This window comes from Molossus molossus, unplaced genomic scaffold (genome assembly GCF_014108415.1).
Source record: "Molossus molossus isolate mMolMol1 unplaced genomic scaffold, mMolMol1.p scaffold_m16_p_8, whole genome shotgun sequence".
Classification (NCBI taxonomy): Eukaryota; Metazoa; Chordata; class Mammalia; order Chiroptera; family Molossidae; genus Molossus; species Molossus molossus.
This window is the reverse complement of record NW_023425402.1, coordinates 90116638-90136127: the sequence shown is the minus strand read 5'-3', so window position 1 is coordinate 90136127 and position 19490 is coordinate 90116638. Positions and strand designations below refer to the sequence as shown.

The window sequence follows — 19490 nt, the reverse complement described above, 5'->3', positions numbered from 1 at the left end:
AGTCTCCTGCAGTAGAGGGGAAATTAGAAAGTGGCGATTGGGACTATGTCTTCAGCCTCTGGCTTTCGAAACACAGAGATGCAGACCGAGAGCTATGACAGCAGGCCTTGCCTGTACGCAGTACTTTTCTAATGTGACAAGTATTCTTCGTGGACGTGAAGAAGGGTCCTTCCGCCTGTGCCTGACTTTGGTGAAGAGTCAGGATGCGCAGGGAGAAACTGTGGTTCGCCTGTTTTTCTCGCGTTTTTGTTTTGTGTTTTGCCAGGAACAGAGGAGTCGTTGGAGCCCTCTAAAGTCACTAATTCTATGCATTATGCAAATTAATTCCAAATTTACCCACATTCCCACTGTTTAATTGAAACCAAAGAAGAACTGTTTAGCACATAAATTTCATAGCACCCGAGTGGTTTGGAAGACATGAGTATCTAAAAAATGTTTGGCTGTTTGTGTGACGACCACTCCCTCTGGCCGAGATGATAATGTTACATTTTAACATGATGCTGGATGTTGTAATCCTACAAGGAAGCAAAGTGGTTGCTGCTCTAAGGTCATGGTTGGCAAAGACAATCCGTTCTGCCCATAGGACTGTCAAGCCTGCTCCCAGGCTTTCTAGGTGTGTACTTTTCACACTCGGGAGCAAATGATCAGTAGTGGCAGGTAGTAATAATTTTAATGAATAATCCTTTTTTTCCCAGTTTGAAAAAAAATTATTATGTTGTGCCTTTCACGTTTTATTTCTCAAACGTGTTCACACTTGTTTGATAGTGGAAATGGGGGATTTTAAAATATGGTAATCGTATATTTGATGTTAGTTAAACCCTGTTCTGTTGCCCTTGCTCGAGTGTAGTGCTGTGAACTTTTCTGATGGGGACACCGATAATTTCAGCAATTTAATGCAAGATGGTGTTTGTGCTGTTTCTGAGTATTACAGGAAGAGTGTTTTTTGTTTGTTTGTTTTCATTGAATGTTTAGCTACAGTAAGTACAGTGGTATGGGGAAGAAACAGGTGTTAAGCCCATGTAATCATGAATTGAAGTCGGTTTAAAAAGAAATAAAAATCATGCCCGTCTCCTGTAATTGTTACCTTGCTAAATGTATTAGTTTCCTGCGGCTGCTGTAACAAATGACCACAGATAGGGTGGCTTACAACAATGGAAATGTATTCTCTTACAGTTCAGGAGGCCGGGAGCCTGAAGTCAAGGTGTCATCAGGGCCATGCTGGTTCCCAAGACTCTAGGGGAGAATCCTTCTTGGCCTCTTCCCGCTTCTGATGGCTTTAGGTGTTCCCTGCCTTGTGGCCACATAACCTCAATCTTTGCTTCCACCGTCACATGCTTCCTCTGTCTTTGTGTGTCCTTCTCTGTCTCCTGTAAGGGCACTCTTATTTTCCTTAGCCCTACCCCAATCCAGTACCATCTCACCTTGATCCTTACCTTAAGTGCATGTGCAGAGACTCAGGAAATAAGATCACATCCTGAGGTTCTGGGTAGACAGGGATTTGGGGGGCACCATTCAACCTATTACATTAAATTATAGGTGTCGTCACCTGATTAGGAAAAGCAGCTTACTTAGATGCTAACAGGCAAGAAGCTTTGTCAATCATTATTATTTTTGTGTATTCTATATATGTGATCACATTGTATCATGGTTGTTTATCACCCACCTACCTCCTGCACTGAACTGTGAGCAGGCAAGGATTATCTTCTTTCTTAATATAACTCACCTAACAAAATGTTTATATATATTAATATACATACCTTTATGCGTCAAAGCAAAAAATTAATGGAGTCAGCTAGAAGGGTAGAATCTTAGAGTTAATTAAGCCCCCACATTCAATCCCCACGTTTATAGGTCATGAACCACTATAGAGACCAGCTAGATAATGCTACAGATGTGGCTGCAATCATGTTCTCTTTGCTTTCCAACTCTGTTCTTTCCAGCATATCAAGTTGTCTATATTAAAAGCTTTCACTGTGAGTATTCTAGAGCGGTATTAGAAGCATACAACCACCCAAACCCGGTGTACTGATTGACCTGTGTTCAGCTGTCTCAACTCTCCAACTTGTAGAATTTCTCTCGGGTGTGCAATTTCAAAACTTATATCTAACCCAGAAAAATACTTTTACAATTCATATATTGTATAGAAGACCACTCAAGACAGTCAAGGACAAGGTATGTCTCTAGCCACCCGTAGCAGGATCACCTGGTGAGATGGAAAAGGCTGAGTTAGGTGGTTTGGCTTTGATCTTGATGCAGCCACTGGTTAGTTGGGCAAATCGCCTCATCTCTGAACCACTACCAAATGAGAAGTAAGCTTCCTGCCAGTTCTGTTCTAAGAGCTAATATCACTGTCTGTCATTCCTTGTGCAGGTTTTTCTTCACCCCAGTGAGCGTCTGGCTAGAGGTCTCTGATATTTCTTTGTGATCAGAGCAGTGAGGACAATGACTTCCTCATGGTCGGAAACCTATTAACCAGGTGCCGCTGGGCACACTGGGAGGTGAGGAGAGACACTCAGCTAGGGTATGCTGCACCGCGTGTTCAGATCCAAACACATAAGAGCATCCGTGCCGTGTAGCAAGAGCTGCAGCCAGCACCCCAGGATGCAGACAGACAGATAGATGGGTTCTGTGAGTCAGTTTCCTGCATCCTGTGGCGTCGAAAGGAAGACCTACACACAGCAGCAGGCCTCGTGAACAATGGCCGCTTCCTGTGACCGGGCGACTCCAGAGGCTGCGGCCACTCACTGTCATGCCGCCTCCCCAAGCAGGGTGCTCCCGAGGCCACCTTTGGGGACCATTTCTCTTCGGAGCTGCAAAAAATTCCTTCTTTTGCTTTTTAACCTTGTTAAAGAATTTGCAAGGAGCCCTTACCTCGCCGGAGTGATTAGCTGTCCAGCGGAGGGGAGAAACGTCACCATTTGGTCGTGGCTGCAGCAGACTTAGAAGTTCAGGAGCTCGGACGCCAACTTACGGATGTTGTTTCCTCATCGGAAAGGTGGCAGGACCTTGGAAGTGGAACATGCCTCACATTTCCGACCTGGCCCTTGAGTCCAGTAACAGTAGTGATGACAGTAACGGCCGTCAGCACCTCCACAGTGTCCGACGTGTCCAGCACTGTCTCCAGCCCTTCTCGTGCATTCACCCGTGTATGGAGACCCAGGCAGCTGTGTGCAGTTTCATCTCATAATGTTCGTGCTAATCATGGACCCGTACATGGGTTGTCAAAAAAGTTAGAGTGTGAGTAGCAAGGGAATAATGAAGTCCAAGAACAGTCCTAATTAACAGCAAACAGTTAAACCGAATCCAGTGATTTCTGTTTTGCGTTGTGGCTCACGTGAGCCGCTCCATCTGCTGCCACGGAAAATGCTGGTAGACAGACACATGGACGTGTCCTTGCACAGTTCTCCACTGGACTCTAAAGAGTGACTGCTCCCCCCTGCTCCCGTCACTTTCCAGGATGATCCTGGCTGATTGTGTGGTGTGAAACAACCATGAGAGATAGGGAGGTGTCAGCAGCTGAGCCCAGAAAGCTGGGATTGGGCAGTGGCTTCCTGTAATCGCAGGCGCTGGCCGGCTGCCCCGCTCTGGCAGGGAGCGCTGGGGAGGTGGGCTGGGAGACAGCTGTGCCTAGCACTGCAGGCTGCCTGGCCGGCCAGAGCACCAGCCCCTCCATGGGACTGCTTCACAATGTTCTGCTTGAAAGGTGAGGGGCCTTGGGGGCGTCTGGGTGGTGAAGCTCGAGTTAGAAAAATGGTCATTTAGCATCAGAGTCTAAATCACATGGCTAGTTCTGGCAAAATCAAAGTTTGAGGGGGTTTTGTTAAGTATGAAAGTGAAAAAGTCATTGTTCCCTTCTTGTTGCAAACAGGAAGAAAGACCTCCTGCTGGGGAGATGGAATTTTCTTGTAGACGGGAAGGATAGTTCTCCCTTTGGGTGTAGTCTGTGTGTGTCTTGTCTTAGACAAAAGTAGTTAAACATTTAGAATGAAAGGAAACTTAATACAAGTAGGAATAGTTTACAGTTGTAGTGTAAGTCCTGTTAGAGAAATGTCCGTGTGACTTGCTCATGGAAAGGATCAGAAGGACTAGAGAGGGGGAACAGTTCTGTTGCTAGAAGCTTGACTGTGTGAATTCAGGAATGAAATTAATTTTACCATAGACAGTTCTTGTTCTAGCTATGTATGGATTACAGTAGTTCTCAGCACTGTGAGATGGTGAATGAGTGCGTGTAGTGATTTCCTGATTATTTTCGGGAGTATTTTCTCTTTTTAGGCAATTTTTTTTTTCTACTCTGTTTTTCTTCTAACTCTTGTCATAATGTAATTAATTTAGGCGTTTGAGAGTGTGTTTGTCTATAAGATTGCTGGAATGGGGGAGTGGAAATGAATTTCCTTGGAACTGGAATAGATTATTTTGTTCATTTCTTTCAGTGTGTGTCATTCTGTTGATGTGAAATTCTTGACAGCTTTTCAATTTTTAGAAATAAAGCGGTCCTGGCTTGCTTTGTTGACTGCTTCTTTGTCCTCAGTCTATTAATGAGGAAAGACATGGATTCTCTAGGCTTAACGTGTACAGTTTAACCCTAATTTGGCACCTTAAAAACTACCCAAGTCTTTAATATTAAACAGAGATTGGGATATTTGTTTATACAGTTGGTACAAATTTTATAAAATCAAGAGGGAAAGAACAAAAAGAGAATACCCCATGTTCCGCTCCCTAAGAATTAAATTAGTTTATACTATAGAGATTATCTTGTTCTGGTAGATTTCTAAGGTGCGCATAAGGCTGGAATGAACGATTTGGGATGAAATGAGTTATGAACCCTCATGGTGCTGTTTCTTTAAAAGTTGTCTCAAAAAAGAATTAACAGTGAAGAGCCAAATTCCGTTTTATTGGGTAAGGGTGCATGCTAACCTAATGTAATCTCCACAGTGTAGTTTAAATCATTATGATCTAATGACAACTTAAGTTTAGGGCTTTTAATTGAATGCAGGTGTGGGGTTGTTGCCGGGTATGACTTTTGCAGCTTCAACATATTTGTCTCCACCCACTCCCATAACAGCCATTTCACTTTATTAAAGAATCTATCAATTTCATGGACTCTTAGTTTCCGTGGTAACTTAGGACATTTTAGAAAGTTCAGTGAATGGCATGTGATGACAACAGAGTGCTTTTATGCTGAAGTGTGTGTTTTAATCAGGAATCCACAATCCTCTTTAAAGCCCTCTTCTGATCCGCCAGCAGCCAGGACACACAGTTGACATTTTGCTCTCTTCCTGTGATGTATAGCCTCTTGATTTGCAGCACTGATTTTTAGGTTGCCCTTTGTGCTACCCATGAGGCAACCCCATGAAAAAATAATGGTCAATGAGATCCAACACTGGAATAGCAAGGGCTCCTTGTGATGCTTTGTGTTCTCACTGTGTCTGTGTTCCTATCTGTTGGAGGCGTTTTCAGGGGTTTCATTAACTGGCCTGTTTCTACAGCTCGCTGAGGTTCTGAGGGCTATGGAGTCTGTGGTTATGACTTGCCACGACTCTCAAGGCAACATGGGTGCCCTTCTTTGGGGTTAAATTGTGTTCCTGTTTTTAATTATTTAAAAGAAAACGTTCACACCAGACAGCCTCCCACACAGAGGCAGGGTTTCTTTCTCTCCATTTAGACTATGTTTTCTGAACTCACGTCTACTCAGCATTTGGTTCATTGGGTGCTAGAAAGGAGTGCCTTCTTGTAAGAGAGACGTCATCTTAGTCATTCTTGTGGTATAATGGCTCAAGCCTATAGTCACAATCACTCCCTACTGCTGCCATTGAAGTAGCTCAGATACGCCCACTCCACCCAAGTTCGTTTTGTATGAGCGACGCATGAGCTCCCGGTCTCTGGGAGGATGTTCTCTCAAGTTCTGCCAAGGTCCCTGTGGTGAACAAAGCCGTGGTGTGTTGTTCCTTCACTGTGTAATCAATCATCCAACATGGTCTGGGAAGTGAGTTTCTGGCTAATCAAATAAAACGGTTAACAGCAAACTATCATGCATGTATCGCATACCATTCATGGATTACTTTGTTTAAAAAAATTAGAAAGGAATTTTTTACCACTAAGACTGCATGAAACCTAATTAAGTTTCTTTGAGATGGTTCAGAATGCAAATTTCTTGATTGCAGTACACCAGTTCATCTTTATAAACATTAGTTATCTTTGCAGTGCCTCTCTAGCTGTGAAGACTGTTTTCTTTTTTTCATTTCCAACCCGTCACAGACAGATATTTTGTAAAACATAAAATTACGTGCTATGGGATATCACCACAGTGTCAAACAGCTATAAAAGTTCGTAACCATTTCATCTTGTTTACTGCCGTCATCTTCTTGTAGTCTGGTAAGCAAAGCATTGGCCAACCGGCACTGGTTAGTGGGCGAATAAATCTCTATCAGTTTCCTAGAGCTGCTGTAACAAATGACCACTAAGTGAGTAGCTTCAAACAGAAATTTCTTCTCTCACAATCAAGGTGTTGGTGAGGTCACGCTCCCTCTGAAATCTTTAAGGAAGGATCTTTCCTTGCTTCCTCCAGTTTCTGTGGCCTCAGGTGTTGCTTGGCTTGTGGCAGCACCTCTGGCTCTGTGTTCACATGACCTTCTTCCCTGTGTGTCTCCCTGTATCTCTGTGTCACGTGGGTTTCTTATAAGGTCAGCAGTTGTTGGATTTAGGGACTACCCTAATCCAATATATGAACTTATTTTAACTGATTACATCTGCGAAGACTATTTCCAAATAAAGTCACATTCTGAGGTTCCCAGTAGACATGGATTTGGGGGGAACACTTCACTCCATTAGAACGGACCACATGTAAAAATCCCATTGATGGAAGGTAGCAGGATAGGAGGTGTATCTACCGGACAGCTGTAAGAATGGCTGTTGGGCATAGCTGCTTTGAGGCTGCCTTTGTAAGTTATGCAATGCAAGTTTAAGACAAGTTTGTATGTGTAGGTACAAGGGTTGAAAATACACTCCCCATGATCAGTCGTGCAAAAGCAGAAAATGTTGCCTTTTTATTTCCTACGAACGATCCAGTTTCCTTCGTGAACTCTTATCCTGCTGAGAAGGGGAAAAACAAAAAACAAAATTGAACTCAGTTCACTGCAGTGAACTCAGTGTGAGCCAAAAATTTAAACAGTTGCATGAGATAGCTCAGTCTGCTGGATGACTCAATCTTCCAGAATTCTCCTATGATGGTTCTGTCCAAAGTGGATTCTTGATGGTTCTGTCCAAAGTGGATTCTGTGGCTGAGTTCCCCCTTATTAATAAAACAGAAGTGATGTGTGCAAAATCACATCCTTTTGAATCATTGGCTTGAGCATTACATAGTTTTATAAATTGTAAAGCAGGACACCCCTGTGTGGTTGAGTTTAAAATCATTGCTCTTACGAAAGGATTAATGCATAAATCCTTTTGTGCTGTAAGAATAATGTTAGCATGTTTTATGACCGTCGTGGACCTTAACTTTCTGAATTTAATATTGGATTTTACCTGGCCAGCATTCTCTCCAGAGATTAAACCTGGCTTTGGTGTTGGACTAGATTCTTTCCCTTTCTTAGGTCTTATGTGTCTCGTCCAAGAGCTAGAAATCTCGTTTCATGGATTGTAAAAGCTGTGAATTGTGTGCAGTGGGTGTGTCCCAGCTGCCTGCGTGCTCCGCATGGTAGGGTCCTGGCCGCATCCTTGTCTGCTTCACAAGTTACAGATTTAGGAAAGCCTTTACATTGTCTAATAATAGCAGAGTTATGTTGGAGATTACAGCTCAGAACTATCTCAGGCATGTGCTTCTGCTCCCGAGAGGGTAGTTCACGCTAAAAACTCAGCTCTCTCCTTCCTCACTGTGCGCCCCGGAGCAGATCACAGGCCTCTTTCCAGTTGTCTCGTGTATGTTGTGGATGTAAAAGGATTCCTTAGATTCTTTTCTTGGCAGCATTTGGAAAATAATGTCTGGAATCAGAAACAGATTTGTTATTTCTGTGCTGAAACAAGTGCATTTTTCAAGTTAGCTAGCAAGCAACCATTTGCTCTGGCAGGTTCCCCACCCCTGCCGAAATCCAGTAATAAACTGTCAAGTAAGCATTGAGTAAAGTGTCTGCTGTTTTACTCTTTGATCTGAGCATCGTTTTAAAAGACTTCAACACTTAAAATGCAAGTGACCCTGAACATGTTTCATCCGTGTGAATCTGGACATGTTACCATCATGCATTTAGACTTTGAGTTTTACTTAAATTTGCAGCAGCGTGAGAACCACAGCCTGCAAGTCTTCCCTCATTCCTCTCCCTCCTCTCATTTAAAGATTGCATCCAATTGTTAGTCAATAACCTACAGGTACCAAGGGGAATTCACACTTGCTCCATCTGCAATTTAAAGTAGCACTTTTAATAAACACACTGGTGATATCATGCATTTTTCAATTTGGCAGGCAAAACCCTTGAAATTTAATAAACCCAACAAAGCTAGCCCTTTATTTCCTTTGTCTTTCCCTTGGAAACTTTGTCATGCTTTCTAGTTCCCTTTCTTCCTTCCGCTGCTCATCAAAACCTTGCTTTTAAATATGTTGCAGTGGAAGCCAGATCACCTTGTTGAATGGATGATTTAATATAAACTAGAGATGCTATCCTTAAGGAATGAACAAGCAGTTAACAGGCTCTGCTGCCTGAAGCGCACTGCACTGGGGGTCTGCTGTTTCTGGAGCATGCTCTGTGCAGGGATGGTGCTCTCGGTGATGTGGAGGAACTGAATCGAATGACTTGAATTACCAAAAGCACTGGCACAGGTTTCAGTTCAATTCTCCCTTTTAATATATCCCATTTTGCCTATTTTTGTTTCCTTTATTTGCTGCTCTTTGTGTCTTTCTTTTTTAGTTTTTTTCTTTCCTTCTCTTATCCTCTGATTGCCCGTTGGGGGAGCTGTATTATACCTAAGCTGGATTGAACTCCCTCTACTTACGAAGGTGTGATCAGTAGTCTGCACACGCGTTAGTAAAGGTGGTAGTTACCAGACGAAGGCAGATGGAGCAGTGTGACAAAGGCAGTTTACCACTCAGGACGTCATGCCACCACCATCAACCAGGCACAAAGGTATGCCCGGGTATGTATTTTTCTGTTGTAAATATCAGAAGAAAATACTGCTGCAAACAACCTTAGGGGCTTTAAGCAATTAATAGCTTTTGTATGATTAAACAGCTTAGCTGCCTTTTGTATTGGGAAGATGGGTATTTTTAAATTGAAAAAAAAAAAAATCCATTATTTTATAAAATCATACATAGCACTTGAATTTGAAATCACAAGGTCTTAATCTGACAGGCAATACGACGACAAACTACTGGGTCTAATGTTAACAGTATTCATCCTTCATCTGCTGATTACATGACATTGATCAGGTTTTATTCATTTAGATTGGGTTTAGAATTTTTCTTGTTATTGTCAAAATGTGGCTAATACTGAGAACCACTGAGACATGACCATGCTGACTTGAACTTGGGTTTAATTGGGGGGGGGGGTGCATGATGAGAGAAATGTGAGCACGCATGGCCACTCTCTCGGGAATGTCTTCTTATAACAAAAAGGTATAAATAGCGTCAAGGGAGCTGTAGGATCCATGAGATGACATGTCATTTAAGTGAATTTCTATTTAAGTGGAGAATGGTTTTCAAAGGTCAGATTCTATATGTTTGTTCTTGAGACGTTTCGCAAGACAGCATTTGAAAACAAAAGAGCAAAATCTCTCTTTTGATGACCAGAAGAGGACATCGTGTCGTTTATTGTTTTATGTCACTGAGTGAAACTGCAAGGTTTGTTGTCCCTGAAACTTTCAGAATGAAGTTGGGACAAGTGCCTCTGCACTCCCGAGGGAACATATGGTCAGAGGAGGGAGGGAGGGTGGGCCGTGCCCTCTGAGCAGCTTTCAGCACAGGGAGGCAGCGGGCAGAGGCAACAGTCCAGGAGATTCCAGAAGATCTGCTGGGGAAACTGATTTACACCAGGAGTGTAACTGTGTCACCTGTAGTGACTTTTCTGTGTTCGAACAGAAAAGGTCCTTAGCCACTGAAAAGGGGCCTCAGAAAATGCTTTGAGATGAGATGAGATGAGATGAGATGTGACACAAGTAAAGGTCACATGTGGAAGTGTGCGACACCTGTGGTATCCCATCTCCTTCCTTAGCCGGCTCCTACAGACTGGGGGTTCTGCTTCATTCACACCCTTTCCTGCTTTTAAGAAGACAAAGGAAGCTCTAGTCCCTTCTTTCTTCCTGGAAAAGTGTTGCTGTAAGAGGACAACCAGTTTTATGCAAAAAAAGGCAGGGGTCAATATTCTTCTTTTTTTTTTAATTCCCCCTCTGCCCTGTCCCCAGCATTATTGTCTATGTCCATGGTTACGCATACATGCATATAAATTCTGTGGTTTATCTCTTCCCTCCTCCCCTCTCCCCTCTTCTGAGGTTTGTCAGTCTGTACCCTACTTCTGTGTCTCTGGGTCTGTTTTGTTCCTCAGCTTGTTTTGTTCATTATATTCCACAAATAAGTGAGATCATATGATACTTGTCTTTCTCTGCTTGGCTTGTTTCGCTTAGGATAATACTCTCCACGTCCCTCCATGTCATCTCAAAGGATAAGAGATCTTCACAATATTATTCTTAAGGTGACTAATTTATATATCTAGATTCATCCAAAATGTGTTAATATTCCAAAATAACTTCTGAAGTTCATCAAGCCTGGCCAGAATGTTGTGGTGGAGTTTTGTGTGGTTGTGTTTATTCACCAGATATCGGTGGGCACCCGTGTGCTGAGCACGGCTCCCACCCCAGCAGAGCCTCCCCTCGCTGCTCCTGCACCTCTCCCAGGCCTGGGGCTTCTGCACCCAACACCCCACTGCTTTCCTGGCCACTTGTGCCCACTTCGGGGGGCGGGGGGAGGTTCTCTCTCCCCAAGATTCACTTTGAAAGCAGAGCAAAGTGAATTGGGTTCCCCTACGAATCATGACCCCCAGTAACAAAAAGTAATGGGCAGGTTAGTGAAGAAGATTTAATAAATCCCAACTCTGTCCATTAATGTAAGCTTGAGTAAAGCTCTCCCTAGCTGTGAGAAGAGACTCTACCTGGAAAAATACTAAGTATTGAATTGCAACTTACATAAGATGCTGGGCATTTTCTCACAAGTGTGTAGTTATGCCATTTATTTATTTCAATTACAGTTGACATTCAATATTATTTTTTATTAGTTTCAGGTGGTTAGACAATCATATACTTTACATAGTGTTTCCCCTGATATTTCCAGTACCCCGCTGGCCCCATACATAGTTATTACAATATTATTGACTATATTCCCTGTGCTGTATTTTACATCCCCTTGACTATTTTTGTTGTTGGTTGTTGTTAATCCTTGCTGGAGAATATATTTTCTATTGATTTTTGGATAGAATTGGAAGGGAGGGAGGAAGGGAGAGAGAGAGAGAGAGAAACATCAGTGTGAGAGAGACATATCGATTGGTTGCCCCCCAAACGACCCACCTGGGGCCAGGGATCAAACCTGCAGCCCAGGTATGTGCCCTTGACTGAGACTTGAACCTGAGACCATCGGTCTACTGGCCAATGCTCTAACTGCTAAGCCAAACCGGTCAGGGCCCCTTGACCTTTTTGTAACTACCAATCTGTACTGTGTGGTCCACCTTTTCAACCATCCCCCTCCCCTCTGGCAACTGTCAGTCTTGTTCTATGTATCTGTGAGTCTGTTTCTATTTTATAGTAATGCTATTTAAATATGACACCTCTAAGTGCTTCATCAAGTTACTGATTAGACTTACCTCAGTCTTGTGAAAGTAAATGCTAATTTTATCATAATTTGCAGATGGTGTAACTGTATAGTGAGAAAGGCAGATAGACTTCTGGTTTTCCATCGCAGCATATTTGTACCGACTTCTGCAAAGTGTTCTGGGATCACGGTTGTGTGACGACACCCAGATGAATACACAGTGCCATAAGTCACGTCGACAGGCAAACGAGCATCGGCGTAACGCAGACGCCGTGGAAGCTGGAAGCCGGCGGCTGTCCCGACCCTGTTCTCGCTGCTCCAGCCGCCGTGTTGGCTGCCACAGCAGTTGAGACAAAACCTGTCCTTTCTGGAAAGATTTCCTGGCAGGACAAGTGCTGATAAAAATCTAAAACAAGATTTGGACTTCTCCTATGGTGCCTGCTATAAAATTGTTTTATTTCACAAAACTCTCTCTCTCTGGATAAGAGCAATAGGTGGAAAAGTCCTTATTTTAGGTGGATTGCTGAGGAATTGGTGCCGAGTTCTTAATTCCTAGGGTGTTTCTCTTCTCACTATATTCCTTCTGTCATGAACAGCAGCCTGGTTTTCACACCTCAGAGAGAACTGGTGAGTGAGTGTAAGTGTTGTCCAACTGAATTGTCAATAAATTACAATGGAAGTTTAAAAAAAGTAGCATACTCTGAAGATGACATTGTGTGTCCGTCTTTCCAAAAGTGCGGAGTCCATAAAGGCTGAAAGATCTTGACTGCAGACGAGATTTTGATGGCTTTCAGCATGGTTTAAATATAAAACATTAGTTTGGTATTTGCTTTTACTTTAGGTTTGGGTTTACAGGACTCCTATAGAAATCTCTCTCTTTTTTTTTTTTTATACCCACTGAGAACATCTAAAGCTTAACTGTCTGGTGCCTTTTTTGCTTCCCGTAGAAGTTCAATGTTAGTATGGCAAATATTGGAAATCTTTATTCTATATTTGACTTATGATAACACATTTAGTTGAAAATGAGTTTGGCTTGGTTGCTCCTAGCCCCTCATTTACTTTCATGAAATTGGTGAATAGATCCGTTGATGGCATTGTCTGTAAAAGATAACGTGTTGGACGGAGGGGAAAGCAAGGGTCCCTAGAATAGATGGGATTCCCTGGGCACAGGACATACCCAAGGGTTCTCCCTGCCTGCTGTTTTGGGCTGTGTTTGACTAGATTTTCTCTAATTTCCATTCCCTCGTTTCACCATTGGAAAGTGACCTTTCTGCTCTGTGGGTGAAGAGCAGCTACCTTTATCTGGCTGCTGCTCTGTGATGTCTAAAATTAGGTCAGCCCGCATGGACGTGCAGTAAAGAAATGAGAGAGCTGGCTTCTCCCTGCTGTGGGGGCCTCCCTGCCGCGGGGGCCTCCCTCCAACGGGGCCTCCCTGCCGCGGGGGCCTCCCTCCCGCACGCAGAGATGCCCAGTATTGCTCCGAGTTCTCTGGGCAGCGTCAAGACTCCTTCGCCCGATCTAATATCTGTGATGTCCTGCTAAGTCCCGAATTTCTGTCCCCAGCCGCAGTGTCTCCAGCTGAGACCTCCCCACTAAACTGTGCATATGAATATCCAGCTGCCTCCTCCCCGTTTCCAACTGGATGTCTGATAGACTTTGTGAACATGTCAAAACTCCAGCCCCCGTGCTCTGTCCCCTGCGGTCGTCCTCATTTCAGTAGGTGGAAAAGCCATCTTTCCAGGTGCTTAGACCCCAAACCTCGGCCATATGACTCCTTTTTCTCTCACACCCCACTTTTGATGCGTCAGAAAATCCTATCGACTCTATTTCTTAAATGTTTTCCAGTTCTAACTCCCTGTCACCCCTCCGGCTGCCACTGTTCTGCGTGGGTCTTGCCTGGACTGCTGGCTACTGTGCAGCCTGTTGTCGGCCCCGCGGCCAGCGGAGACCTTTAAAGCATAAGCGAGATCATGCCAGCCCTGTGCTCAAAGCTCCATTTCACTCCTTCAAAGCTGAAGTCTGGGCAAGTTCTCTTTCATTTGGGGGTGTCGATCACAGGCCGAAACGAAGCCACAGAGGAGCGGGACTGTTGTGTAGCTACAGAAGTTGTGTCTGTGTCAGACCCCTTAGCCTGGCAGAAAAGCAGAAGCCCTCCCTGCAAAACCCCAGTCCCAGGTGAGCCGTGTTCTCATCCGACGCACAGAGCAGGTGTGGTCTTTCTCAGGCTCTTTTCTGTGATGGAATGAAGACGGGACTGCCCTGCCTCATTTTGTCAGTAGGTGGTAATCTGCAGACTTAATGCAGCTTCTGTTCTGTACCTTTAGTCTTTATTAAATAAGTGTGGTAAGAACATTGCCTTCAGAATTTTAGGGAATGGATTCCCATGGCTTATATGTTAGTGAGGACAAAACAGGAGGGAGCCTATTCAGATTAGAAAGGTAACTTAGTGTTTAATAAGCAGCTCAGTTTTTATTCTTAGCGTAGATGTGTTTCACTGAGCTTTGATGTGTTAAAGGAATATCAAACAGACCTCCCATGATAAGTGCAGGATATTCTATGCTTTCGTAGAACCCGGATGTTTTCTTTCATGGTGTCAGTGACAGGGACCGCAAGATCTGACCCGCCCTCCACTGAGTGTGATCTGCACGTTCTCCGGGAACCCCATATAGTGAGTGGCAGCCATAGGTTCTAGGGTCTAAGCTCCTTGAGGGCATAGCCCAATAATGCCACCAAGAAGGAATTCCCATCAATATTTATGGGTTAAAGGAATGAAATGTAATCTTTAACCCAGTTCAGGTGAAAAGGACTTCAGCTATCAGTTTCCCGGAAAATAAATGGACTTTTTTGAGGCTAGCTTAAAATATAAAAGCAGGGTTTTGTTTTTTTTCCCCCTGCTTTTAGTGGGACTGAAAATTTTCAGGTAATAAGCAGAGCAAGAAAGATTTTTAACTTTTGGAGTTTTATTTTGTATAGCAACCGGATAGAAAAATCTAATGCAACAACTTCCATCATTAATGGCTTATAAGAGGGAAACGCTTGATCATAAAGGAGGAAGAAGAGGTTAATGTGTTTCTAGAAATTCAAACATTCAGAACAAATGAGTCTAGGTTTTGTGGTGACTGGGAGGGATGGGGGAGGTACATTTCTCAGGTGCCTTCTTGGTCTTTGAAGTGGCAGGTCACCATCAGTGAAATGGCCAGGTCTCTGTTGGCCCCTCTCAAGAACCTGTCTGAAGTGGTTTTTATTTCTCTTCACTAAAGTATTGAGGATTTACTCACCAAGGAGGAAAACACTCTTTATACACTTTTTCCCCTCTTGGGTTTTCAATTAAACACACACACACACACCCGCAGTGCATCGTCTGATGAATGAGCAATTGAACATAGACAAAAAAAGAAAAGTGGTAAAATTATCTTTAGAAACATGGGATTATTTTCTCTTAGAAAACCATTGTTTAAACAAGTGAATTTTTTTATTTCTAAAGAAAATTTATTTTATTTGGACCTCCCATCCCTGGTTCTAAATGTTCCGATCCACTGATTATTTTCTCGGGTTCCCCTGATTGTATTTCATTTTATTCCCATTGCAACTCTTATTCTCCATTTTCTCTTTAAATATGCTTCCAATTTGGGCACCATGTTTTCCTGTCTGTGTTAGATACTATGAGAACAAGCTGGCTATTATTCAGGACCTTATGTCAGAGTACACCTAGAGGTTCTTTATTAATACCTGCCGAGTGATTGAGTGCTTAGCTGCATTGGGGACTTTATTCTCTGTCTTTTATCTCTGTGAACTGTTGTAGTGTTTAAAATTTATAGGCACTTTGACCCACAGGTTGTCTTTTCAACTCAAAATATGCAAATGATGGACCCATTATTTAATGACCAATTGAGGTCTTACTAACTTGCACATCCAGGATGATGAGCCTGAAATCTTCACGCTGTGGTCAACTGTGAGTAAAATCTCTGCACCAGAGGCAGAAAGGCCCTTAACCTAGAAACCAGAGAGCATTTCTGATGCTGCATTTGTCATGTACCAAGCTGAGGAAGCCCCTGAAGCTCTCTGGGCCATTCTCCCCGTCCAGTGAGTGAAGTGACCGCCTGCTCAGGACGAGATGCGGTGATGCTGTGGGATCAAATGAGATAAGGTGCCCCGAAGGCGGCAGGACCCTGGCAGTCCTCTCTGCCTCCCCCTCTCCCATTCGCCTCCGCTTCCTGTCAGTTCCACCCCTGTAGCATGTTCTGGAACCCATCTTTCCTCTCCACCCCCTGGGCCAGCACTGCCTTAATGTGGTAACTATTAGCATGTCATGCTTTTATTGGCTTACCCGCCTAACTCTGATTCTAGGCTAATTGCTCTCTAATCTCTTCTCCAAACTCTATCCAGAATGTGAATAACAGACCTCATTGTGTTTCTTCTCAGGTTAACACTCTTCACTCCCTACTTGCACTCCCCACCATCCCTTTCATTGCCTTTAGGATAAAGTTAACTTCCGAACGTGGCATGGAGGAGCTGTTTTCTTCTTCAGCCTCAATTCTCACTAGCCTTTCCCCCTCCATATTTACTTCTGTTTGTCTTTCTTTGCACGTGCCAGGACCCTCAGCTTAGAATGAATAACTGTTTCCGCTACCTAACATTTAGATGTGACCTACAGGACTCAGTTCAGATGTCCCTTCTTGGAAGCCCTCCACAGCAAGCTGGTCTCCAACCCTCCTCTCTGTCCCCTATCACGGTGTCACACAGCTATCTGTTTTCATGTGCGAGGCAGTAAGAACCTAAAAGGTAGGAACGTGTGTTCTCCATTATCATGCCAAGAATCACGGAGATGTTGATTGAATTTTTCATTAATGGTTGAAAAACTGTGAGGGCAAATTCTGGTGTGTCATCCCTGTTAGTATTGGAGGCAAAATTGAAAATATTGCCCTGCCCTTGCATAAAGTTGTGAACTGTTCACACCTGGGAGTGCGATGGCTCATGCCCCCTCTTCTTGCTAAATAATTTCTAACCAGTTGAAACGCACAAAGAATTTCAAGTAAGATTATTTGTCTTGGAAGACGTAGCTATGCCACGAATCCTGTAATAATCAGATTCTGCCTGGGAAAGCTGTGTTTGGGATGCAGCACCACAGTATTCTGTAGGAGTACATGCCATGGATGGTGTCAAAGCCAGAGGTACTCAGGACTAGGGGTGTTTATTACCTGGGATGGTGGCGCCAACTCTTAAACATTAATGCATTCAAGAAAAGCACAGGTAAACAATTCAATGATTAATTCATAATTGCTTATCAAGGTAAAATGGTCTTTTTGAAGAATGTTGGTCTTTTTGAGGAGTAATGGTCTTTTGTGGAGTTGAGGAATCCAAATAGTGGAAAACGACTTCTCCACACTACCAACTGTGATAGTCAACATTTTGGCTCCCATGACTTTCAGTCCCTGGTGTCATGCCTGTCAGTATGTTACACTATATGGGAAAAGGATTTTGCAGATGTAGTTAAGGTCACTATTCAATGACTTTAGTAATGGGATTAGCCTGGATTATCCAAGTAGTTTTAATGTAATTGTACAAACCTGTAAGAGCTGAGCTTTCTGCTAGCTGATGGTGAAGGGGAAGTTGGGGGACACTAAGTGTAACGAGGGTTTGAGGGTTCATTGCAGGTTTGAAGGTGGAGGGAGCTCCTAGGAAACAAAGAAGGAACTGAATTCTGCCAAAAACCTGAATAAGCTTGGAAGCAAATTTTCCTTCCCAGCCGCCAGACAAGAGCCCAGGTCAGCCAACACCTGGATGGGGGCCTGGAGACCCTAAGCAGAAAACCCGGCCAAGGCTGCTGGCCTGCGGGCCTGCACAACTGTGAGATGATAAGTGGGTATTGTTTTAAGATACTAAATTCATGATAATTTGTTCCAATAGCAGTAGAAAACTACGGCACCAACACAACACAACAAAAAATGGGATTGAGATGCAGGAGTCCTTGGGTTTGGACACGTTTCACTGAGGAAAACTCAATTTCGAGTGGACTTTAATATTGAACACTATATCTGACAAACGCTAAAATCAAATGCCCTTTCCGACGGCTGTAAGGGGTCTTCATTTCTGGCTGATCCATGATTGCTCCCTGACCTCTGGAACGTCATGGTTGACCCCGGGCATGCCTCTTAGTTGTCTCAAACTTAAGGGCTCCAAGGGAAAAATCAGCCAAGGGGTCTTACATTATTATATGCTGACTTTGTGCCTGAGAGGTTCACAATAATAAATCGGAGAATGAAGATTGTTTTTGGTAGTAGAATATCAAAGGCTCATTCTTGATTATTCCAAGTGTTGTGTAAAAGTAGGACATTTGAGATGCTGACTTCTTTTTAGCACTGTTTTTTTCTGATGTTGCCTTTATGAGACCCATTCTCTCTGACAAAGCCCCCCACAAACCCCAAATGCTAGAAATATACTAATATTTTGTTAATGAAAAGAGAGGATTTGCTTTGGACTTCCTTTAAGAAGTACTGGACTCTCATCATATTGTGATTCTGAAAGCCATGCTCTTTAGTCATGATGTGCAGGACACGCAGAGACTTGGGTCTGGGCTGTGCTTTGCCAATGTGGTGCATTTGTCCATACTAACTATTACAACACTTGTCTTAGTATCAAAATAGAGAACAGTTGTGTCTGCATAGGATGATTGATAATTGCAAAGTCAGAAGTTAAGAGTTGATAACCTATTAAATCACTTACTTTTGTGGAAATTGACTACTGCCTACCTCTTTCTAGAGGAAAAATCACAACTGTACATTATTTTTTTTTCTCAATACACAAAATAATAAGCTCATAGATAACTCTTTGAATGACTAGTCAGAGAATGAAAATCAGAAAAACAGGCTACTGGCTTGATGTACCACCCCTGCCATCAAAGTTTAAAAACTTGACACTTTTTTTTTTTGCTTGCTTTGGTTATTTTATATGTGTAATGAATTTAGACATAATCCTTACTTTGGAAATGACAGTTTTATGTGAGCCACTGCACCCACATTTTATTATTCAAATATTGTCTACATTTTCTTACTTTTCTTAGCCAGTCTCTTTCCTTTGTCTCAGCATATTTATTTTTTCAAAAGAAACATTTACTTAGGATGAGCAAACCTACCGCACAGTGGTGTTCGAAGGCCAGGCTGGCTGTTCAGCTGTCCCTGTCCCTTGGCTTTCTTCCTTGCTAACACCTGCACAGCTGTTTCCGGAGACCTGCTTTGTTCGCGTTGTTTGTTCTGAATGTGTTCTCATCCCTCCCTTCTGCCTGGACACTGGCTCTTCCTCTGCCTGTACCACCCTCCTTCCCTTCCCGATGACTGAGTTATCCAATCTAGAATATATTTTTGAAGTAATACAAGAAACAAAATGTTGACATTTTAGGCTTACTGAGTAATCGTATGAAAGTATATTTACTTAGAAGCCTTATAGCCCAGATGGGTGGCTCAGTTGGTTGAGGGTCGTCTCGTATACCAAAAAGGTTGCGGGTTCAATCAGGGTACATATGGGAGGTGACTGAACAGTGTTTCTCTCTCTCTCTCTCTCTCTCTCTCTCTCTCTCTCTCTCTCACTCTCTCCCTTCCTCTCTCTAAAAAAATCAGTGAAAGTATCCTCGGGTGAGGATTTTTTTATTTTTTATTTTTTTTTATTTTTTTATTTTATTTATTATTTTTTTTAATCCTCACCCGCGATATTTTTC

The 19490-nt window shown here is 43.1% G+C and overlaps 1 protein-coding gene across 1 annotated transcript in view; it reads left to right on the top strand.

Annotated features, from left to right (window-relative positions):
• NHSL1 (NHS like 1) overlaps window positions 1-19490 on the top strand; it is a 224607-nt gene that overhangs the window by 117891 nt on the left and 87226 nt on the right. The window lies entirely within an intron of this gene.